This window comes from Bidens hawaiensis, unplaced genomic scaffold, assembly GCF_021521415.1.
Source record: "Bidens hawaiensis isolate Kalapana, Puna unplaced genomic scaffold, B.hawaiensis_p1.1 tig00033213_1, whole genome shotgun sequence".
NCBI classification, from domain to species: Eukaryota; Viridiplantae; Streptophyta; class Magnoliopsida; order Asterales; family Asteraceae; genus Bidens; species Bidens hawaiensis.
This window is the reverse complement of record NW_027495691.1, coordinates 692-26,553: the sequence shown is the minus strand read 5'-3', so window position 1 is coordinate 26,553 and position 25,862 is coordinate 692. Positions and strand designations below refer to the sequence as shown.

Genomic DNA, 25,862 nt, shown 5'->3' with positions numbered 1-25,862 from the left:
AAAGCGTTGAAATGACCCTTTTACCCCTAATCCTTTTGTTGACTCGTTTAACCTTCAATAAAAAAAATCTCCCAAAGTAACGTTAAGGCTAGGATTGGAACCCCAGACCTCTCGTTTATCAAAAAAAAAACCTACCACATGATCTTAGCTGTTATTTGGTGCAGTTATCGAATACAAAATATATATTATCAATTTCATCACTTCATATTCCCCAACTTCCAATTAAGGCTTCCATTCTCATGTCCACAAAAGTTTTCATGTCCACCCGAATTTATCCAGTAGCCATCGCCACCGTCAATGCCGGTTCTGACCTAGGTTTTAATGAAGATGAAAAAGGAAGACCGGAAGACGGTGGCTGGAGCTCCGGTAACCAGTGCCCGAGGCCACCTCTATAACTACTCTCCTATTACCACCATCATCTATCTCACTATACGACTCTCTGTTTCTAAAAGAACCAGAATTAACCTCGCTGAACCAGTCACCGAACTCAGACTCGTCCTCATTTAAGCTCTTAGAAGCCCTAATTTCAAACCTGCTTTGTTTAATCGGAAAATGGAGCTCCGGCGTGGTTAATTTGTGAAACCCAAGGTATGGTAAGCTAAAATTGATAGTGAATTGAGTCTAGTGGAGGTTAGACGAGTGGAAACATGGGCTGAATTGGAAACTGGTAGGGTTTTCATGGTTATTAGGGTTACTGGAAGTGAAGAAAAGCTGTATTGATGCCATCTTGGTTAACTTGAAGGTGTGTTTTAATGGCAGATGAAGAACTAGTTGAAGTCAAGTTTAAGTTAGCTAATGGCCTTAATATTGGACCCAGCAAATATAGTTCTGTAACAGCTGTTGGACTTTGAAAGTGAAAGTTAATTCACAATGGCCCAAAGGTTAATTCAGTATCATCTTTATTATTATTAATATTAGTATTATTTATTCAATTACTAAATTACACTTGACATTAAACAATCAAAGGACAAACAACTAACGGCTGGGTCAAAGTGAGCCCGCCCAGAAACTGCAGTGGCACAATACGCGCAAATTCAAGATGGGACCTACAACCGTCTCCCTCCCATAAAGCACAGGGAGGCAAATCATAATTTTCTTCAAAAAATGTAAAACAACCCCCCGTAATACTGGGGATAAAGTCTAACATATATATAGGATTAGGATCATGTGAGAACCATTTTGAAATTGAGAACTTCGAGAACCATTTTATGTAAAACTCGGATTTTCCAGTTTATATTACTCGACCCGTTTTTATATTCAGGAAATTTATCGAAGAAAATATCGCGTTATTCGAGATAATATTATTTTATTAATCTTTGTTATTATATTTAGTGTGTGTGTGTGTGTGTGTATATATATGTATGTATGTATGTATGTATGTATCTATGTATATAACTTGGATTTTTATACATTACTAACCCTAAACTAAACAATAACCCTATTATGTTTCCATATTTATAGTTCATGGGTCAAATTGCAAATTTTGCTATATAATTATATTATTGATCCATTTACCTAGAACCCAATAACCCAATAACCCAAACCCGTATCCAAACCCTAACCCGCACCTGTTTATCTTGCTTGTTGCTTAATTCTCGTCATAAACTAGGAATTTAATCATGGTTTTGATTCCCCTTGCTTAAACAAGCCTTACCGACACTTTCAATTAGGAATTAACAATCTTCTTGATGTGTATTGACATAAATTGATAACCGGCCTTAACCTAAAATTTGTTAATAACTTTAGAAGCAATCAAAACACAATTGATCACGTCTTCACAACCCTTTACACGTCGCCAAGCAAACCCCTATACCTAATTACGTTATAGCAATCGTTTAGATGGTGTTCTGGACCTGCCCGTTGTTGTTCCCTTATCGATCTAATTAACCCTGAAATCCGCCACGTAAAAAGGTAATCATCTATATGATTATGATCGTCTTAATGTCAGCTTCATTAACCCCATGATTATTTGTACAAGTATAAACTGGATTAATCAATTGAGTTTGTTAGGGTTTGTTCTTTGTTTATGGGTTTGCGTCTGTATGATAACTATTAATCGTTTAGAGATATAATCAAATGACACCCTAGCCCAGTTGGTTAGGGTAGTGCGTCCAGTGGCTTGAACCGCCAGAGGCGCGGGTTTGAAACCCCCCCCCCCCCCACTTTAATTTTTGGAAACTGTTTACTTGGTTGAAATGTTGTAAAAGTAGGTTTACAAGGCCGAGTACTCCCCGAGTACTCGCTCCAAGGTCTGGCACCGAGGGAAGTTTCTTTAACTCCACCTAGTTTTTAAGAATCGATCAAAGGTGGTCAACATCAGCCAAAATCGCATCTAGTTGGTCAACTTGGGTCGATGTTGACTTAAAAATTAAAACATAATTCATATTTCTATAACATTAAGAAAAGAATATCATTTTTTTTAACTAAGGATTAGCAAATTTAAGAATAATTTAGTATATAAAAATGTAGTTATCTTATTTATTTTTGTATTCACGTATTTTGTTATAAATATTAGTAAACTTAAAATATTTGACATATATATAATATCCAAAAGTTAATTCTCTTTATATTTACCATTTCCGAGTACTCCTCGAGCACTCCCCGAGCACTCCGAATACATCCAACTCCCCTATCGTCCGCCTAAGGTCCGCCTAGCAACTTTTGCAACCTTGCTTGGTTGTTAAATCATATTAAATCATAATTTAATATTATAAATATTATAAAACTTGTAATTAATTAATATTTTGTATAAAACTGACATATTAAACGATCCTTTTTCCGAACTCCAGTTAAACCTTATATATATATATGTGTGTGTGTATGTATATATATATGTATATATATATATATGTATATATATGTGTGTGTATGTATATATATATGTGTGTGTGTATATATAATAGATATTTGAAATTGATAAATGTTAAAGGTTTAAAAAGGTTTTATTTATTTAAAATACATAATTAAAATATATATTATACCTCATTATTTTACATAATTATTTGGTAGAGTATTTTATAAAAGATTATAGTTTTTATATATATATATATATATATATATATATATATATATATATAAAATTTATTATCTACTATTTATTATTTATAATATTAATATAAAAGAAAATCTTATTTAATATTAAAAATATATATTAAAGGTATTTTAGTTTAAAATAAATATTTCAAAACAATCTCTTTATATAATCGATTCAAAAATTATAAATATTTATTTAGCTAAGTATTTTATTTATAAATATACTTTTATATAATTAAATATATATTATTTAATATAAACTTGTTAAGTAAAGGTAGTATTAACATATAGAGTAAATCTAAGTAATATTTAACTTTCGTAAGAAGATACCCGATCATCAAATCCCAAACCTTTATCTAGTTGTAGATTCGTTATGCAATACATATTTATTTCGCAATTATTTGTTACTTAGGATTTATCGTCAGTTCTCCTGAAGTGCTTGATCTACCTCTTGTTGTTAACGAATCATTACCTCTTGCTTACTTGCTAAAGTGAGTATTTCACTCCCCTTTTTTACTCATTTTATCTTTTGGGGACATATACGTAGCAAGATATTTTTATATTATATAGTATCCAACCACAACTGTTTATCCTTGTGTGTATATCAGTAATAGCCTAACTTGCTATTTACCACACCCTCAATTTCCACGTGCGGAGTTTTACCGCGAGGCGCGTGACAAACCAGGATCTCAGTCATTAGTTACACCAAACAACGTCTTAACATTTTAAAAGACTTTATTGTCTCATATTTGGGAAAACCATTTCAGAGTTAACGTCTATTATTTAAAGTGCGGAAGCGTAACATAGCGGGAAAGATAAATCCCTAAACAAAAGAAAATAGTCTAAGGCGCAAAACACGCGCATGCCATAACATTATTAATTAAAAAGTTTCAAGTTATGATGCAGTGTTTATGAGTGACCATGAATGAAACTCCTATCCGTGCACTTGACTTTAGTGACCTGAGAAAGGCATGCTAAAACGGGTCAACACAACGGTTGGTGAGTTCACAGGTTTGAGTTTAAAACAAGTTCGTCAAACAAACCATTAAGTAAGTAAACATTGTAAGTGATAAAGTATGGATAACGTATGCATCAATAATATCACTAGTTAATTAGGCTAGTAATCATGTTACATTAGTGTAAATTTCATTGTGATCGAGGCTGACTTGTTAGTTTGTTTGCCACCCACGGAGTCTAATATAAGACTAATGCATATCGCGTTTCTAGTAAATGAAGTCACTCGGCGACTCCCTCTCCTGAGAGCCCCGAGGGGGTTCGTCAAACCCAGTAAACTACCTTTCATTACCCCGCCAATGTACAATTGTTAACGGTCAAATGTGTATGGGGGACTTCAGTTTAAGTTCACTATGTACACATGAGGTATTAACAAAGTCTACAATATCCAAAAAGTTTTGTTTGCATGCTTTCTCCCCCAAAAGGAGTAAATAAAAAGAGGGGAAGTGAAACTTACCTTGAATGCGGTTCAAATGAAAGTCAATTGCTTAAGTCAAAGTTGTTATAGTGCCTAAATCATACAAGCACTATAGTATTTGCTAAGCGATTCCTAGAACCCTTAGTATCCAAACAATCCCACTGTTTATTAGAGGTTTGACCAAAGTTTGACTTTTTGTTAACTTTGACCAAAGTTTGACTTTTGTTTGACTTTGACCAAAGTTTGACTTTTCATTGACTTTTGACCAAAAGGTCCAAGTTGTTGACTGTTGATAAAAAGTCCAAATCCCGATGACCGAAGACTAAAATTTGGGTTTTGATGACCGTTGACCAAAATATTGACCTTTGACCAAAATATTGACCTTTGACCAAAGTATTGACCGACGGCCCGTTGGTGACTTTTGACCAATTATCAAGACTTAGAATAGTTAAATGATATTCCTAGTCATGACTTAACAACGAATCATGTAATTTGCACTTAGCCACTTTTCATGCAATCTTATGACTAAGTCCAGCATTTATCAATTTCAATTTTTCACAAGTAAGACTAAACATTTAGTCAAATAGTTCCAAGTTGACCAATAAAGTCAAAATCCAATTTACTACAACAATCCTAGTACAAACTACAATTATCTTTACTAAACAACATGCTGATCAATCTGGACAAGTTTTAAGTCATCAAAATTGATTTTTCCAACCAACCAAAACATGCAAATAAATTACCAAATAATTCCCACATATACTTTCAAGTATTAGGTACAACATATATTTTTCTTATAATTTTTAAATACTCACAAGCATACAGAAAATTCATACTCTATAGTAACCTATTTTCAGTCACTTTATTAACACAACAGAATATAAATATTTGTCAAAAATTTCATATATGTCCAATTGATTCAAGACCAACTGGATCGGACTCTAATTCAATTTATGACATTCCAGAAGTGGAATTACACCATTATCCATTTTCAATTACATGTTACATAATTTACAAAGCAGCTCAGAAAATTTCTTTTTCAATCAGTATTGCAACCCGATTTTGTAAATAATTAAAACTAGTTAAACAAACTCCAAAAATTATGATTTCTGACTTTTTGCAAACTAGACTCAAAGTACTTAACCGTATTATCAAGAATCAATCAAAAACATCATCGTATCAACAAGTTATACGACTAATAATCCAGATCATAAAATCTGTCAGCAAGCAGATTCAAACCAAAACTTACAACAATCATGATTCTTATATCCCTATGATCCTAAATCATTAAGGAACCATTTTATATGGTCAAAACTCATGTTTTTCATTATTATACTTATTTAATCAAATAACAAATATATACATATAAAGGATTTAAACCTTTATACTACAACACAATAACCAAATCAATAAGATCAAACTTTGTCATCGTTGGTTTATTTTCAAAATCCGATTATTTGGATGCTAGTTTCATGTATATAAGATTAGAACATAAAGAAAAACATAAGGTAAATATATATTACATATGATTACCTAGTGCTTAATCCAAGAATCCAACACACTTGCTTTCAAAAATAACCAAAATGCTTATGATCTTGAGAGAGTTTTTAGAAAAATAAAAGTGTGTGTGTGTGTAATGGACGGCCAAGAGAGGGGGGAAGGAAAGGTTATACCCACCCCCCCCCCCCCCTCTTGTTATTTACACAATCGTTAAGTCCTAGTTAATTAAATCAAACTTTAGGTTATTTTATTTTATTTTATGTGTGACATGTACAACCTTTAAAAACATTTTCTAAGTAATTCTCCAATCTAAAGTACAATAGTTCATCTAGCTAATTATCATGTAACACACTATATATTGTATCATTTTAATTTTTCAACTTTCTTACAATATCATATAAGCATATAACAACTAGTCATGTAACATATTAAGCATGTAACACAATAATACCCATCATATATTATACATGTAACATATCATGTTTATTATAACATGTGTGACAAATTTATTATTCTATTTACCAACAACTAGTTACTCTTACTTAGGTCACCAACGACACGACTGACTCAATGTATGCATACATGACACGACATGCATGAGAGTTCATTAACGTAGTTAACAGAACTAACTGGGTTTAGTTAACGGAGTTAACCTGAAAATTGGCAGTTGTCACACTATTTGCTTACTTGATTTATTTGAACGCATTTCGGATAGGTCCATCATTTATAGTATGATCATACGACTATCTTTGGTAACCAATGTCCATTTGTATGGCAACAGTTTAGCCCTATCTTTGGTAACAATGTCCATTTGTATGGCAACGGTTTAGCCCTATCTTTATTGTTTAGTTAAATTGTTTATACGCTATGGCTTAGTTGTTTATCTCATAAGAACAGTTTGCGTCTTTCTTTATTTATTATAAATTACACTTAACTGGTGTTTACTCACTCAACTTCGTGTTGACAAAATTATTTGTATTTTCAACGCATATGCAGGTCACTGTATGAATTGATTGATCAGGATCTATGGAAGAAAATTAGGGATTATCATGCTAAAGAAGAGATATCAAGATTAAATTTGAATTTGTATTATTATTTTTATTTATGGATTAATGTATTTTGTTTATTTGAATCTTGTTGGAATTTTTGAATTTAATTAATAGATATTGTCATTTTAATTATTGCATGATAGTATCTTGAGAGCTGTGAGCAATTAGCTCACGCCCCGGCATTTCCGCCTTAGGTTGGGGTGTGACATTTTGGAAAAAAAAACTCTTTTTAAGAAAAAAAAATTATTAAACCATAAAAACGTTAAAATAAATAAAGTAAAGAAATCAAAAAAAAATTCATCCCAGTTTCATAAAAAAAATTTTAATCGGTTTAGCAACATATATGTATAATACATATTTTTTTTTTTTGTTAATTTTACACAAGTTATTCTTTATACACATATATGTACAATTAAGATAAATGATAATGTACATGTGTGTATATTATGTAAATCAATATTAAATAATACATATGTGTATAGTTAGGGTTTTTTTTAATGAAACCGAGATAAAGAATAAATTTGTATGGTTTTTTTACTTTTTAAAAATTTTCGCTTTTTTTTGTTTATAATTTTTTAGGGGTTTTTTTGTTGCCTAAAATGGTTCTCAAAGTTCTCAATTTCAAAATGTTCTCTTAAGATCCTCACCCTATACATACATACATACATACATACATACATACATACATATATATATATATAACATACCACTAATGGGCAAATAAATCCTAGTCCTTAATATTTTCCTCATATATTCTTAAGTGAACTGTCGTTTTTGTCCATGTGGTTTTTCCAAATCTACGGTTTTAATCTAATGTTTCAAATTTTGATTTTCGTTCCTATGATTTCATTTCACTTGCAATTAAACCTAAATTCACTAATCTCGTTAAGCCTGGCCTTCACGTGAGGGGTAGTTTTATCCTTTTTTTTATTCCTTTTTCCAAAATACACCTCAACCCCTCACGTGAGGGGGGTTTGCATATTATGATTAGGGTTTATTTGGGAAGAAAAATAACAAAACTGCCCCTCACGTGAGGGGCACGCTGATGGGTTTAACGGCCAGACATAACGGAATTGATGAATTCGGGTTTAATTGCAAGTGAAATGAAACCACATGGACGAAAACCACAAATTTGAAACTATTTAACTAAAACCACATATTTGGATAAAACACGTGGACGGAAATCTCAGTTTACTCTATATTCTACCCAACTACCCCATGATTTTTAAACGGTTATAACTTTTTCATACGTTAATATTTTTTTAAATTATTAGCATCATAATTATGAGCATTTTATTATATTTAATTTGAGTATGATATTGCTAAAGATTTCAAAGTAAAAAAACATTTTATGCATAAGTGTTTGAGGTGCTTGTGATTCGGTTTTTATGGTTTTAAATTAAACCATGAACTAACTTTACACGTTTTTTTGTCGTCGAAAACCAAAACTGAACTTTTTAAAATTAAAACCCAACTATTACAATAAAATAAGAATTTTAAAAATTGTTACCGTTCATGAGTAAGTTTAAAATAAGAATTATTAATCTGCCTACACCTTCACTTCAAACTAAGCATCAACTAATACGTTACTTAAGAGAATCATAATATGAACAAAGATAACTTTGGTCACATAATTAATAAACCTTATTAGAACAAATAGAAGGCAGAAATCATAACAAAAACAAATATTACAAAAAATCATACTGGAAATTAAGCTAAATTATAAAGTTGTAATAGACGAGTTTACTCATATCAAATAAAACTTGTTTTAACTATATTTAATATATATTATAAACATATCTAATACTAAATAAGTAAATAATTAACATTTCAATATGTGTGGTAAGCTCTGGTTTCAACCATAAAACTAAACTGATGAACGGTCTCATAGTTTCAAACAGAATAATAAATACCCATAAATTTAAAACATGATTATCACAGTATGTGTTTCACGTTGGATCACGCAGACGCCCTTTGAGTATATAGTTATATGGATACTTAAAAAATAGTTATTTTAAAACTTAAAATAACTATCCATAATTAAATAATAAGTATCCATATTTAATTTTATATTAAATATCTAAAAATATATTTATTAGTATCATTATCTAATGGGAGAGAAGTGGGAAAACAGAAGTTGAGGATGCGTAGAATGGTGACAAGTGTATTTAAGTTAATTTTATTTATTAAAGATTCTTAATTCTTAATTCTTAAGTCATTTTTTATTTTCATCTATGTAATTACACTAAAAATTTTTATTTGTTATTTCCTATTTTCAATTAAATCATATTTTTTATACCTTTAATGTTACCTTTTCTCTTTCCTTCATTCACAACCACTTTCAAAAATTTTAAAAAAAATTATGAAGGGTGAACAACGTTTCTCCAAATTTACTCATGAACGGTAACATTTTTTTCTATCATTTACTCACAACCACACTCTAAAAAATGAAGAACCCACTCACATAATTTAGAGGATAGATTGGGAATGCTCTTAGTGTAATAGTGTATTACTGATAGAGAGAGAGAGAGAGAGAGGATACCTTATCTTGACATAGTGTTTGAAAGAGTCCACTATCTTAACAAATTGAACATTTGAAGACTTGTAAAGACACACTATTTTGTCATAGTGTGTTGAAGAAGGTAATCACTATTTTGGACTAGTGAAATTTGCATATAGTGATCCCTACCAACGAAAACGTCTAGTGAAGAAAACTCTCAATCAAAAGACTAGAGTGGATTAATTAACATTCACTTGAAGCTCTATTCATCTTATTTGTGTTTAATAATAAAATGACAAGTATTGCAAAACTTGAATTTTTGGCATCTAAAAAGTCTCGAGAGAATTATATGTTTTGGACAACGAATGTCAAAAAGATTTAGATTTTTATTATTGTTTTTTTATTTTTATATTATAATGTTTTAATTTATAATAACATTATAAATTATTATATAAAAGTTTATTCTACTTTTTATAAACTCTATTGATAATGTTATTAATCGGCTGTTACTTGGGGCTTCGGTTTACGTAATTTGGAATGAACGAAATAACCGGCTTTTCAGGAACTCTTGGAAGACTCCAAAGATTGTTGCTGATGAAATCATTAAGGGTACTCGCCTAAAGCTAATGACTCTAAAGTTCAAGAATTCTGAACGGGTCAATCGGGTTCTCGAAGATTGGCACTTTCCGAGAGGAGTTTCACACCAAATTGATGATAATGGTTGATTTGTTTTTGTTATGTTTGTTTCTTTGGTTCTTGTGTAGGTTTTAGCAGTGTTTACCATTGTTTGGTGGTTTTGGTTTTGTTTACTCTTGTATGGCATGTCATACATGACAACTAATATGGCACTTTGTCATATTACTTGTTCTTTGTTGGTTGTGTGGAATGAATTTAACCGGGTAAAACCCTTTACCCAAAAAAAAAAACTTGTTATTTTCATATTAGAATGCTTAACATTGAATAATATCACATAAATACAAATTTTGCTATTTGGTTTTAAGTTTGTGCAGTTCTCACAAATAGAAAACATATGGCTAAATTTTATTGATTTTAAGTTTGTAAGGATGGCAAACGATAAAAAGATTTAGAAGTCTCGCATTTTGGGTATTTTTTTTTTTTTTTGAAAAAGGGATGGCTCGTCTTGAAAAGTGATGGGTCAAAGTGGCCATTTGAGGAATTTTCCTAAATATATAACACCTACTCATCAATTAAAATAAACGGCAAATTATTAGTATAATTATAAAGTTAATAAACAAAGCCAAGGGCCTAATGTAGTTACTTCTACACATGATTGGGGAGCATTTGCAAAGTTGTAAATCTAATTTCCATTTGATAATTATATCATCATTTTGGAGGGACAGATGGAATAACCGGAAGCTGAAAACTCTAAAAATGAATATCAATGGTGCACAAAATGAGAGCATTATAAACCATCCGGTGGTTTCTTTCCAATACAAGAGGCCTGGAACAATTCAACATATTAATGAAATCATTTGATCAATGTCTTTTCAAGATAATTAATTTAATATGCATGCATGCATGCACCCATTGACAAAATTTATTTGATTGCGTGATAGAAAGAGTTGTAAGATGACGGGATCCGACGACATGACGACTGCCGAAGAAGAAGATATTGATTTGCAAGACGATCGTAAGTTGCTATCTAAATTATTTCAAATTGGTTTTCAATCTTATTAGCATTATTATATATCATGGTTTGTTTTAGAATTAGGGCTTCATGCATTGTTAGTGCCTACCGAGTGTTTGTGCTTTGCCTGGAAGAAAGAAATTCCCCGGCCTCTTGTTTTTAGGGTGTCAACGAGTTGCTTGCCTCGTTTAACTTACTAGAGCTCAGCTCCTTTCGAGTTTTATTTCAAAAGCTAAAAGCTTGAGCTTAGCTTCTATATTATTTATTATTTAATTTATTTATATACATTTATAATTATATTTTTATTCATAAATATACTATTTAGTTATTTTATCATAGTTTATCATAATAATCGGTATACAAGTATATATATATTTAACATATTAGCCAAAAGTTATATAGATTCGCAGGCTAGCTAGCTTGAGCTTGATAAGTGAAGATATGACTCGTTTATTATTTAAAAATTAATTTATACACATTTACAATTACTTTTATATATATATATATATATATATATATATATTTAATAATATGTTTTATGTATAACATAATATAAATTGTTCATTGATTTGTATTATAATTTCACACATCATAATTATAATTATTATATAAATACATATTTAATATATAAAACAGTATAGACTCCTTTATGCTCACGAGCTAGCTCAAAAGTTTGGACTCAGCCTCGTTAAACAAGCTTATTTTTAGGCTTGAGCTTGGATCGATTCGAGCTTCGGCTCGTTTAAATTGTATAATCCTCTATCAAAGAATACGAGAGGCCGCTCCCACTAGACCAGTTTTAACAAACTAAGATTGTTACTTTAAACTAAGTTAGTACTAAAATATGGTGTTTGAATTTAAGCCACGGACCGATATGATGCATCAAGATGGCTAAGAAAAAAAGTGGGTGTGGTGGCTGCAAGAGATTTACCAGCTGACCCATCAGAAGAAGATTTTAGGCAAGGGTTAAGAAGTGGTGTGGCCCTTTGCATTGCTCTTAACAAGATTAAATCCGGTTCGGTTCCTAAAGTAAGCACGTCTTCATCTTTAGCCTTTTTTGTTTTTCATCTTTATGAACTAACTACAATTGGATCCGTAACAACATGCAGATTGTGAAAGTGCCATCGGCTCTCGTCAGCTCACCCGATGCAGAAGCTCAGGCTGCCTACGTTGAAAACGTTAAAAGTTTTCTTACTGCCGTTGAAGAAATGGGCCTCCCAACTTTTGAACAGGTGGATTTAGAGCAGGTAATTATCCTTAATCAAATGTATAAAATATTAAAATGACTAAATTCTTTTGAGATCAAAAAGAACAAACCTAAATCGTTTACTTTATTCTATGAGTGGTTTATACTTTTCAAAAGTTTTACTTCTTCTTACAAACAAATGCCCATGTTTTATACATAAAAAAAAAAACCATTAAACTAATTTGTTCGTATAATAAGTAAACGGATTTTGTTATATGTATGTTCAAAGAGATGAATAAACATTGAACTTTAACCACTTTCTTGTATTTTAAAGTTGAAAAAAATGAATGATTTGTTTTGTTCTTCCTATTTTCGCAAAAACTAAAAATAAAAAAGTTGTCTTCTGCTAGAACTCTGCCGTGTTATTATAATGTGTTTTGAACTATAATATGTTTAGGAGGGAGATTTTTCATGTGTGGTGGACTGTATACTGGCCATGAAAGCTTACAGTGAAACCGGGGCTAGTGACTTTACATGGACTCCAAGACCCTCTCGAAGTCGGAAGACGTTTATGCGCAATAACTCAGCACCCGCCATGTCAAGACTGGGAGGTGCTAACCTTGAAAAGTTGTGGGTGTCTGTAGATCCTTTTGGGGCAGATGACCTTGATGAAGAGGTTTAAGTTCTTCTAATGGTTATGATGGAGATTAGTCATTAATGTCAGATTTTCGCTAATAGTTTGCACATGTGGTTTGCAGTGTGATTCCGGGCCTCTGTACCCGGCTGTAACTGATCTTCTTGAGGATAGAGAGGAAGAAGACATTCCTATTGTGAGTTCTTTTTACTATGTCAAAGTAGCTCATCAGGTCAAAACGGGTTGGGTTGACCCGTAAACTATTTCTACGGGCATGCATGTCATAAATTGCAACTCAAATTGACCGGTTCATAAGTAAATGGGTTGAAATTACCACCTCCTCCACCATGTAGCATGCATGTGCCACCAGTTTATAGAAGTATCTTATGTTTTATGTTTTCATTACAGATTGTTGAGAATATATTGCATAAAGTTAAAGAGGAATTTGAAACTAGATTGGGATGTCCAACTGAAGATGAGGACGCGTTACCAGTAACCGAGGCTCCTACTTTTGTTATAATGGTATCATCATGATCCATGGATTGTGAGATTCAATATAAGGCTAATTGCATAAAAATGTAACCAACTTTAAAAAAAATTATTTGATATACTCAAATTTCATAACCAATCAAAATATTGACGTGTTAGACTTTTACTAATGTGTCTTGAAAACAGGCTATTTTAGGTAATTACCTTAGATTAAGTGTTTCGAAACTTATACCTTCTTCTTCTTCTTCTTCTTCTTCTTCTTCTTCTTTAATAAAAAGTTGGTTGCTTTACTTAAAAAGAAGAAATTTTTTGTTGGGTTACCCTTTTTTTGCAGGCATCATGAAGGGGTACAATCTTGGCCGTATTTCACATCGGGGGTCATGATTTTACACCTTATGATGCATGCAAAATATGGGTACTATTAATAAATTGGAATCAAATATGCAATTAGCACTATCGAATACTTAATTTCAAATTTTTAGACTCACAATATAATTAGCAAAAACATTTTAAATTATGAGAAGGAGGAAGATGAAGAAACCGAGGAGGAGAAATCTGCAAAAGAGCAAGCACGTATAAATAGAGAAAAAGAATTGCTTGCATTAAAAGAAGCTAAAAGGAAGGAAGACGAGGAGAAAGTTGCAAAAGAGAGGGAGCGCGTACAAAAAGAGAAGGAATTACGTGCGGCACAAGAAAAGGCTAGAAAGGAAGAGGAAGAGCGCATAAGAAAAGAGAAAAAATTACTTGCGGAACAAGAAAGGGCTAGAAAGGAAGAGGAAGAGCGCATAAGAAGAGAGCAAGAGTTACTTGCAGAACAAGAAAGGCTTAGAAAGGAAGAGGAAGAGCGCTTAAGAAGAGAGGCAGAATTACGTGCCAAACAAGAAAGGCTTAGAAAGGAAGAGGAAGAGCGCCTAAGAAGAGAGGCGAAGTTACGTGCGGAACAAGAGAGGCTTAGAAAGGAGGAGGACGAGCGCCTAGAAAGATTAAGAAGGGAGGAGGAGGAGCGCCTAGAAAGGCTGAGAAGGGAGGAGGAGGAGCGCATAGAAAGGCTGAGAAGGGAGGAGGAGGAGGAACGTATAGAAAGGCTAAGAAGGGAGGAAGAAGAGAGAATAAGAAAAGAGCAAGAATTACTTGCAGAACAAGAAAGACTTAGAAAGGAAGAGAAAGAACGCATAAAATGCGAGAAACAATTACTTAAACAACAAGAAAATGAGAGAAGGAGAGAGGAAAGACGTATTAAAAAGGAGCAAGAAGCACTTGCACGAAAAGAAAAGGCTAGAAAGGAAAAGGAGGAACGCATACAAAAAGAGAAACTATTACTTGCACAACAAGAAAAGGAGAGAAGGCTAGAGGAACAACGCAAAAGAAGGGAACAGCGAGAATTTGAAAAACAAGAAAAGGCTAGAAAGCGAGAGGAAGAACGCATTAGAAGGGAGAATCTATCACTTGCACAAAAAGAGAAGGCACGAGAAGAACAAGAACGAATTAAGAAAGAAATTGAGTTACTTGTACAACAAGAAAAGGCTAAAGAGGATGAAATTGTTGCAATCGAGTTAGAAGGGGTTAATAAAGAGAAAGCTTTGTTAGAAGAAGAAGAAAAGGCTAAAAAGGAGGAGGAGGCACAAGAACTCTTAGAAATAGAGAAAGAAAAAGAACGAGCTCAAAAGAGAGAAGAATATAGAAGAGAAATGGCTGAATATAATAGATTAAACGTCAACACTCCAAAGCAGCGTGAGCTAGTTGGTCGACAAGATAAACATTTCCAGGTACTTCTTTTATTAATTAGTGTATCAAATAAGATCATGAAAATTATAATTTTTTTCCATAATAATCTTTTTTTTTTTTTTTGAGTTTGAGGGTTTAGAAAGTTTAATGCACTAAAAATACACTAAGTGTGACTTTCAGATTGTTTGATTCTTTTAAACAACTTTTTTTGTTTTTTGCTTTAGGCATTTGGTTTGTTAAAGATAAAATATCGCTTAAATTGACACAATTATAAGTGAATGGATTACAATAATTGTTTTAATGTTATTCAGGAATTGAGAAGCACCATTTCTAATGCAAAAACAGATGTGCAGTCAATGCAAACTAACTATCAAGAAGAAGCCGATAATCTAGGTACCATTAGAATGAACATAGGCAGGTTGCGTGATGGGTCATTTTAGTTTGGGATGGGTTGACGCAAAATTTGTTATTTTTGTTATTTTAACCAAATCATCAAAGATGATTATAAAAGTAATATAAATTCATGAACAAAACAGTTACGGAATTTGTAAACATTAAAAATAAAGCCTTGGCTGATTTCAAGTTCAACCCGTCTGAGATATAGCATAAATCAGATCGACCCATTCATAAGCAAACGAGTCAAAAGTGACACTTGTGCTGCAAAATCTCTCTTCAAGTAAGAGTCTTGATTGAGAAAGCTGTTATTGTTTTTTCAGGAACCCATATGCATACCATATGCCAAGCTGCGGCCGGATACAAGAAGGGTTTAGAAGAAAACCGGAAGTTATACAACCAAGTGCAAGACTTAAAAGGAAATATCCGTGTATATTGTAGAATCAGACCCTTTTTGCCTGGACAAGAGAATAAAGTAACAAGTGTAGATTACACGGATGATGAAACCGTAGCAATTATTGTTCCAAAAGGCGGAAGAGAGGGAAGAAAAGCATCAATGTTCAATAAAGTTTTCGGCCCGTCTTCAACTCAAGGTCATTATATTAAGGTCCCCGGAATCTTTAGTTTCTTCATGAGAATACAACACTTGTTATTTGACATTTCTTGGTCTTGCAGAGGAGGTATTCTCAGATACACAACCATTGATCCGTTCGGTTCTTGATGGATTCAATGTTTGTGTGCTTGCATGTGGTCAAACGGGTGCTGGCAAAACTTACACATTGGTAAGTGTTAGTTATACTGTTATTACTTGCTTACTATTATTAGCCAATGGGCGGTTTCTGATTTCTAGCTCACTTCTAAACACAACATTCATATCTCGTTTACTATAAATAAATAAATATTTGATGATGATCAAATTAATATGTTATGAGATTTATTCACTTGTATGTTTGTAGAGTGGACCGGAAGAAATAACACAGGAAACAATGGGTGTAAACTTGAGGGCGTTAAATGATCTATTCCTTATCTCAGAGGAGAGAAAGAACCTTACGAGCTATGAGATTTCTATCAATATGCTTGAAATCTACAATGATGAAGTTAGGGATCTCCTTGTGACAGATGGATCAAGCAAATCATATCCTTATAAACTCTTATATTTTTTTAAGGGTTAATTGCATAAAAAGATTAACCAACTTTGGTCTACTTTCTAACTCAACTAACCGTCTTTTTTTTTTGTTTTTACCAAGAAGAATTCTTAAAATCCCAAAAATTATCAATGAACTTTTATTTGAAGCTTTCTAATTTGGAGGGATTTTTATGAGTCAAACAAAGTTGGTTACCCAAAATAGAAATCGGACAAAAGTTGTTGGTTGTATACGAGCCATATGAACATAGAACAAGGCTCGTTCATGGTCAGTCATTTAACTTTAACTGAACAAACAAACGAACATGAATGATCGGACCAAAGTTGGCCAATTAGCCCCTTTTTTTGGACGTACCGATTTCTCTTTAAAATTGTCTTAACGAATAACCACATTAGATATTGTTTACCCTGCAAAGAAGGGAATAAGTGTACCTGAAGCAACTCTTGTACCAGTTTCATCAACAGATGATGTTATAAATCTGATGAACACTTGCAAAAAGAACCGCAACGTGAATGATCACAGCAGTCGTGCCCACACGTACACATTTATTATTTTAGTTATTGATATTATTAGCTCAGATACCGTAACAGATAAAAAAAAGATAACGCATATATATTTTTGTAGTTTCCTTACAGCCCGTGTTTTTGGGAAAGACTTGACAGCCGGGACTACAACTCGAGGCTGTCTGCATTTGGTTGATCTTGCTGGAAGTGAAAAACTCGACAGTGAAGATGAAGAAGCAGCACATATTAACAAGTCAATATCTGCACTAGGAGATGTTTTGGTAGCTCTTGCTAATAAAAGTAATAAAGTGACTTACAAAACGTGCAAACTCACACAATTGCTTCAAGAGGCTATTGGTATGTTATTATTTTATTACTATTAGTAGTAATAGTTTACACGAATTTATGTTGAATTTGGTTTTTGATTTGGTAGCAACACAAGCAAAGATCTTAATATTCGTTCATGTGCATCCGGATATTGAAGAAGCTTTAAAGACATGGAACACGTTTAAATTTGTTGAAAGGTTTTCCACAGTAGAGGGTGGAGCAGGTAAGTCTCCAGAAGTAAGGGAATTAAAAGAACAGATTTGCTTATTAAAATCAGCTCTAGCCAAGAAAGAAGCAGGGGACCCACGGTGGCAAGATGTGAGCCCATTTTCTCCTTACATGATTCATCTTTATTCATATATGTACTTAATATCGAGTTTATGCAAAACACAGATGTTAAATGAAGGCGGGGACCAAAATGGTGGTGCTGATGACGATGATGACGGGTCAAAGGCGAAGTCAAAGCAGCCAGCCAAGTATGATCATAGTAACCCTTTTTTTATTTAATGCGTGGTCAAACATGAATTCTCATCATCGTGTTTTTTTCATTTTTGACAGGAGTGCTGCTGCTCCTGCGAAGAAAGCAGCGGCAGCTCCCGCCAAGAAGGCAGCTGCATCTCCCGCCAAGAAAGGCGCCAAGAAGTGATTACAGTTTCTATTTGACTCGGTTCGGTTTTGTTTTTATGTTTTTCTTTATTTTTTGATATATTTAGTGGCGTCTTGTATGTGTGTCCAAATGAGTCGGTGCTGCCTCGGTTATTTTAATATGCATGTTGCAATATATCGAGTTGGTGGTTGGCTGGAGATGGATTTATAGGATGCTGCATCTGTTTTGTGTATAAATGTTGTAAACATAGAAAACCAAAGAGAATGGAATGGATATTGATTATACGGTATGTTGTGTGATTTGGTGGTCAATCTGATTTCATATAATGATTCGTTTGTTTTGTAATTAATAGTTGAGGAAATAAAACTTTAGGAAGTTCCAAATAAAAGAAGTTGGTGATAAATACCTAGCCAACACAACTGTATATAAAATTTGTAAACAGCCAAGTATGATCATATCATAATAACCCTCCCTTTTTTAATTAATGCGTGGTCAAACATGATTTCTAGTCATTGTGTTGACTTTTTTCCATTTTGACAAGAGCGCTCCTGCGAAGAAAGTAGCAGTCGCTGCTGCTCCTGCTAAGAAGGTGGCTGCTGCTCCTGCTAAGAAGGCAGCTGCTGCTCCTGCTAAGAAGCCTGCCAAGAAGTGGCTACAGTTTCTGTTTGATACTGTTTCGGTTTTGTTTTTATGTTTGTTTGTTTTTTTTCTTATTTTTGGATATATTTAGTGACGTCTTGTATGTGTGTCCAAATGAGTCGATGCTGCCTCTGTTATTTTAATATGCATGTTGCAATGTATCGAGATGCCGTTGTCTGGAGATGGGTTTATAGGATGCTGCATTTGTTTTGTGTATAAATGGTTGTAAACATTAAAAACTAAAGGGAATGCAATGGATATTGATTATATTGTATGTTTGTATGATTTGGTTTTCAAAAGGTTGGATATAATATAATAAGTTCATACCTCCTTTGCTAAAACTAGATCTACCCCAACTATATACTTCCGTGTTCCAGAAATAGATTTATTGATTAGGACTGAGATCTTGTACCATCTTGCATTGCCATGAATTGAATTGATTACTCTTGCCCATAATTGATTCGCTTTGTTTTTACCCGCAACAACCATTTGAAAAGGTGGATGTTGGATCCTCGAATCCACATATCCCGATACTACCCCATTATTTTGCATATATTATCTTTAGGGTGGGCGGGCCCACCAACCCAGAGGGTGCAAGCTCGGGCTGGTTGCCCTAGCACAAAGCCACCACCCCTTCTCTCTCCGAGTACCCCTTTCAAGTAAGATTTATGGGTTTGTAAACTTGCTCGTAGTGGGTGTTTTGACCGTTAGTAAAACGGTAATATTATTGTTTAATGTTTTTTTTTCTTTTCAAATAAAATACCCCCCCCCCTCCCGTACCCGTTAATATAAATACCCATTTAAATTTACGAAAAACACACCACTTTCTTTCTATCTTTCTCTCTATTACTAAATTCTTCATTTTAACCATGAATCCAAATAACATGGCGAACGGAAAACAACAATGTTAACCATCATGTACCAAACGAATACGTAAATCGTGGCAGCCCGAGGATGAAGGTGTGCTGTCGATGGCATGGGTGTAGACCGTCAATACTAGAACGCGTGTTAGCTTTTGATTAACCATTAGTGAAAATTTCATACCCATATTGGTTAGGAAATTTCTGTTTCATTGACTAGTTTTTGGGTTAAAGTGAGTTGACACATTTGACTGGCTAGTGGGTGAGTTCCTTTGGGTTCAAGGGCCCTTAATGATGCTTGCATTCACAATGTTTTAAATTTATGCAAGTCATATTTAGTGTGAATGTTGTTGACCATATGGAATTATTAAATTGAAATGTGGTACAAAACGGAGAATTTTCTCTAATTGTGTTATCACTAAATATTAGTTTTTCAAGGGTGGTTAGTGTAGAAAGAATGATGGTGGGGTTGGATGGTGTGTGTGTGTGTGAGAGAGAGAGAGAGAGAGTGCGCGCATCACACACTAAGAGGCTCAAAGATCATTATTAGAGACAATAACAAATAGAGAGAGATTAAAATGACAAATAGAAGAAAATATGACATTAAAGGGAAGAATCAGAGAGCTAGACCGGAAAAGCAACAAAGAAGAAATCGAAGGAGCGAGACATAATGCAACGTGGCACAAACACCACCGCCCAAAATCTTTAGAACGGACAGGATATCCCGTATCCACACCCATGGCCCTAATTAAACAAGAAGTCAATCATATATATATATATATATCAGACATTCCATACACACACGTATTGAATTATTATATACATGAATTTTATAAAGACAAAAACGTGAGTTGTCTAAGATAAAATGCATACTACGGGTGTGTTTTGTTGAAAGCTTTTAGGAGCTTTTAGCTTCAAACTTTGAAGAAAAAACTTATACTCAATCTAAAGCCTTGTTTGGTTGAAGAAGCTTGAACCTTTTAGGTCATGAAAAAAGGTTGAAGCTCCTCTAGTAGCGTTTAAAAAAGCTATAAGCTTTTAGTATTTTAAATTACTTAAATAACCTTCCAAAATAAATGTGTATTTAATATTATTTTTTAGTTATGCTCTTTTTGGTCATTTTATTCATTTCATTAAAAGGTCAAGCTACTTTACCAAATATGTAAATATATCTAAAAAATTACAGCTACCAGACAGTTAGTTATCAACTAGTTTTGTTAAACATACCATATAAAAATAAATGACAGGCTGAACTATTATATATTTAAAACCTTAATGAGCTATCAATAATAATAAATAATAATAAAAGTTGGGTTTGGTGGATCACATTTGCCCCAAATAAGCAAACCCGCCCGCCCAACCAACCGCGTTGTTTGTGTGTCTAGGGTTTGTTTTTCATTTTCAATTCTTCAACCGATCAAATTGACATTAGTCATCCAATCCAATGCTGCTGCTGCTGCTGCTTACATTAATTAATAATAATAATAATTTGTTGTAGATCTGATTGCATTGCACCTTCTTCAGTCAATTGTAAGTTTCCTTCCGCCGATAATTGTGCGTGTGAATGTTATTGCTTCTGGATTTTGAAAATGAATTAGGGCAACTAACTAAGAGATATGAGAGAGAATCTATGAGTGAAAAGGAAAGAATGGCTCCTCTTGTACCTCTAGGGACACTCATCGGTCAGGAGCTTAGGCATCATGCAAATGCCCAAAAACCCACTCTTAATTATGGACACTCGGCCCTTGCAAAGAAAGGGGAGGATTGTTTCTTAATCAACCCTCATTGCCACAGGCTGTCAGGGATCCATCAACCTCCTTCTCCGTTTTCGCCGTATGTTTTCAGTTACCCTTTCATTTAATCATCATGTTTTTGAAATTTTCTTGTTTTGGTAGATATTTGATGGCCATAATGGTATATCAGCTGCCATATTTGCTAAGGAAAATTTATTAAACAACATTTTAAGTGCAATACCTCAAGGATGCGATCGTGAAGTATGGCTCCATGCGCTTCCTCGTGCATTAGTTGCAGGCTTTGTTAAAACTGACATTGAATTTCAACAGAAAGGTAACCGACGACTATACCTTTTTTGTTTTTCATATCTTGGTCTTGAAAGTTCACCATCAGTTCTAGGAATTATTTACTTTTCAAGAAATTTAGGTGAAACATCTGGTACAACCGTTACATTCGTTGTGATTGACGGGTGGACTATAACCGTTGCATCTGTCGGAGATTCACGGTGCATATTAGACACACAAACGGGCGTGGTATCGTTACTCACAGTTGACCATCGGCTTGAAGAGAATGTTGAAGAGCGGGAACGTGTAACCGCAAGTGGCGGTGAAGTAGGACGTCTTTATATCTTTGGAGGGAATGCGGTAAAATAATCAAAAACCTAATTTCAAATTTTATACTTTTTGCAAAAAAATATTAAATAAATAAATATTGTAACTTCTTGAATGTAATATTATAGGTTGGCCCACTTCGCTGTTGGCCTGGTGGGTTATGCCTCTCGAGGTCTATTGGTGATACAGATGTAGGCGAGTTTATTGTACCGATACCACACGTTAAGCAAGTGAAGGTTGGAAATAGTGCATGATATTGTCTTTTTATATGTTTTAATGTTATTAAATAGGTGCGTTAACAAGTCGAGCCTTGTTGGAGCCGAGCCCGAGCTCAGTAGGCTTGAGCTTGACTCGTTTAACTTACACAAGCTTGACATGAACTTGCCTTGTTTTGACCTCTATTTATAAAGCTCGAGCTCGGCTTTTGACCAATTATTAAAGCTCGAGCATGGCTCGTTTAACTTATACAAGCTTAACACAAACTTGGCTCGCTTTGAGTTCTAATTATAGAGAGCTTGAGCTTGGCTCATGAACATTTATTAAAGCTCGAGCATGGCTCGTTTATTATTTATTAATTTAATTATTATATATTTATGATTGTTTTTATATAAATTGATAATTATATAAACTTAATTTTTATATATAATAATTAGTATTTAAATATATATTTATAAAGTGCGAACTCGTCTCGTGAGCTGTTATTAAACTTGAGCTTCGCTCCTTTATTATTTATTAATCTATTTATATAGTTGCAATTGTTTTTGTACAAATTTGTAGCTATAATGTTTAAATAAAACATACTGTTTTTATCATTGTCATAAGTTTATATTAGTAATACTTAGTTTATAAATATACATTTAATATGTTAAATAAAATCTATACAGATAACAGGCTCCTTTAGGCTCGTGAGCCAGCTCTGTAGGCTTAGACTCTTGCTAGTTTAAGCTTGGCTCAATACAAATTACTTGTTAATGTAGCTTCCAAATTCCGGTCTCGAGTAGCTGGCAAGCCGCTCGGCTTGTTTACACCTGTATAGTTAATGTATTTTAAACGCCACATTTTACTTGTTAATGTAGCTTCCAAATTCCGGTGGGAGACTAATTATTGCTTCGGATGGTATTTGGGATGCGTTATCATCTGACATGGCGGCTCAGTGTTGTCGTGGATTGCCTGCAGATCTTGCTGCAAAGCTTGTTGTCAAGGTATTAATGTTATTCTAATAACGAAACATAATTATCTTACATTAACTTAGTTTAAGATTTTAAGATTTGAATCCACTGTTTTTAATCCTGTTTCAGGAGGCTCTTAGGTCACGTGGACTAAAAGACGACACAACGTGTGTGGTGGTTGATATTATTCCGTACGGGTATTCACCCCTAATATCTCAAATACCTAAAAAGAAACAGAATCTGCTGACAGCACTCATTCCGGGAAAGAATAAAGAATTAAATACGGTTCCAGCTGTTGGGGCTGTAGAGGAGTTGTTTGAAGAGGGTCTGCAATGCTTGCTGAAAGGTACATTAATGATCAACTTTTATAAAAAAATGTTAATTATTTTTGTTTAATATTGCTTGGAACAATGGTATTCAGTGCACACACGGGTTTTGTAAGCACTCCGTTTATGACACAACTTTTCTAATAATCATAAAACTCACTCACTATAAAAGCTTTACAATGGCCTAAATATTTACACTTCACATTAATCTTAACCTATTTATAACAGCTTATTTAAATAAACAAGCCACAGATAAACATAACTAATTTAGTTTGTAATTTGAACTTTTAAATTAGTCTTTTTGGATTTATTCCAGTCCTTTTTGAACCGACTTCCTCTTTGGATTTGAATCCAAATGAGTCCAACAAAGGTGGCCATTAGTTATTGAGTATGCATATAATAATTTGAAGAAATATGTATGCTCGATAAACATATTTCATTCTTTAGCTATTGATATAATCATTATACGTATGTACATGATTTGTATTAATTGCAGGCTGGGAAAAGGTTTGGCTTTGAACTCAAGCTCGGGAGTCTTCAGATGTGCGGTCTGTCAAGGGAACGAAGCGCCGGATGATGATTTAGCTGTGGGACCCATGTTATGCGCAAAGTGTAGGAGAAAGAAAGATGCAATGGAAGGAAAAAGAGCAACGTAGATGATAGCGGTAAATACTAATACATTTTTTGATTGGTAGTGAAAGTATGATGGCAAGATAAATTGTAGGTGTTGTGGAGACTGACTAATTATCAACAAATGCTACAAATATTTCTATGTAAGAAAATATGAATGATGGGTGTTTGATTGTGGGAAAGTAAGTAAATGCTGATATTTATTGTTTCTTAAAACCATGATTAGTGCTATTTGATTGTGTGCAGGGCCGGCTCCGAGAAGTCGAAATTTTTTTTGGGCCAAAGGCGAAAATTTTTTTGGCCTCAAGTAAAAGAACATTTTGTTATGTTTAAACAATTTAATTTTAAGTGGGCTTATTTAGTTATGATTTGAGTTGTGTAAAAAACTTTTGTATAAAAATAAACTTAAAAATGCCTCAAATAAGACTAGAACCAACAACCTCTTGGTTATTTGTCATACCTCTTTGTCATTAGATCAAGCTATTGTTTATGTAGTTTTGTTGAAATATTGATCATACATATTTTGTTTTATAAAGACACATAACTTTTATTTTAAAAAAAATTCCAGGCCTAACGGGGTATTGGGCCTATGGCCGTCGACTACCTTGCCACACCCTTGGGCCGGGCCTGATTGTGTGATAGAGCTGTAATCTATTATGTTACACAGGTAAATGATGACATATTATAATCGTTTAAACTTACGAGTGCAATCAAGTTCAAGGCGTGAAATATGGGTTGAGCTTGTTTTATTAGATTAGTTTTGCGTTTGGACCTGATAGCGAGCAAACCTCAAAAGGTGTTGAGACAGTTGATTCAGCTGCACTTCTATAAATATAAAACCTCACCCAACTTTGATGAAGGTTTGTGTCACTAGGACACCAACCCCGGACATGGAAATCGAACCCTTTACCATCATTTTAAGAGCAAATCTTTTGGCCCCACACCAAATGATGTGAGGTACATATCCTGGACATGTAAGTAAACAGATCTATCTAAATATGATATATTAAATTGGGATATTGGTTTTTAATACTTTTAACTTTTACTCTTTGGTAGATAGTACTCCCAACTAATGATTTGTCTCTCACTACTCCCAACTTGTAACTTATTTTCTTCTGCCACTCCCGAACTTAATGGGCTCTAACTTCGTTAGTTTTTTTGTTGACATGTCATATTTTTACTAATGTTGCATGCGTAGTGACATTTTTTAGAAAGTCGTGGGTCCATGTCTCCACTTCATCATCTTCTTTATAATACCGTAACATCTAATACCAACACCACCCAACCAACCACCTCCATTATCACCACCCGCCATCACCCACCTCTATCATCACGAATAGTTAGTTTCCATGGCTGTAACTAGCACTTCCATGGTGACTCGTCGGTTTCCACGGCTGCGACATCGATTTCCACAGGTCGTCAATGAGATAACCTTTGCAATCCTCTTGCTCTGAACCGCCTACGACCACGATTCCCATGGTGACTCATCGATTTCCTCCTACCACAACCGCTTTAACGCCAAACTCGCTTCAATTTTGGGGGTTTAATCAACAAGGTGTTTGTGAGTTAACGAGGTTGACGATATCATAAATCGGTGTTAGAATTCCGGTAAGCCAGGACGATACGCCAGGTTCAGATCTCAGTAGTCGAGATCCATTTGCTTTGTTCCACCTCTCGCAAAATCTTCCTTCAACAGCCTAATCTGTTAGAGTTTGAAACTTC

The 25,862-nt window shown here is 33.7% G+C and overlaps 1 pseudogene across 1 annotated transcript; it reads left to right on the top strand.

Annotated features, from left to right (window-relative positions):
* Positions 1-21,300: 21,300 nt before the first annotated feature.
* On the top strand, positions 21,301-24,333 carry LOC143584647 (putative protein phosphatase 2C 5; annotated as a pseudogene). Its single transcript, XR_013144392.1, has 7 exons — positions 21,301-21,503; positions 21,566-21,737; positions 21,831-22,048; positions 22,144-22,251; positions 23,092-23,217; positions 23,314-23,530; positions 24,007-24,333. The product of XR_013144392.1 is annotated as a putative protein phosphatase 2C 5 (transcript).
* Positions 24,334-25,862: the final 1,529 nt, after the last annotated feature.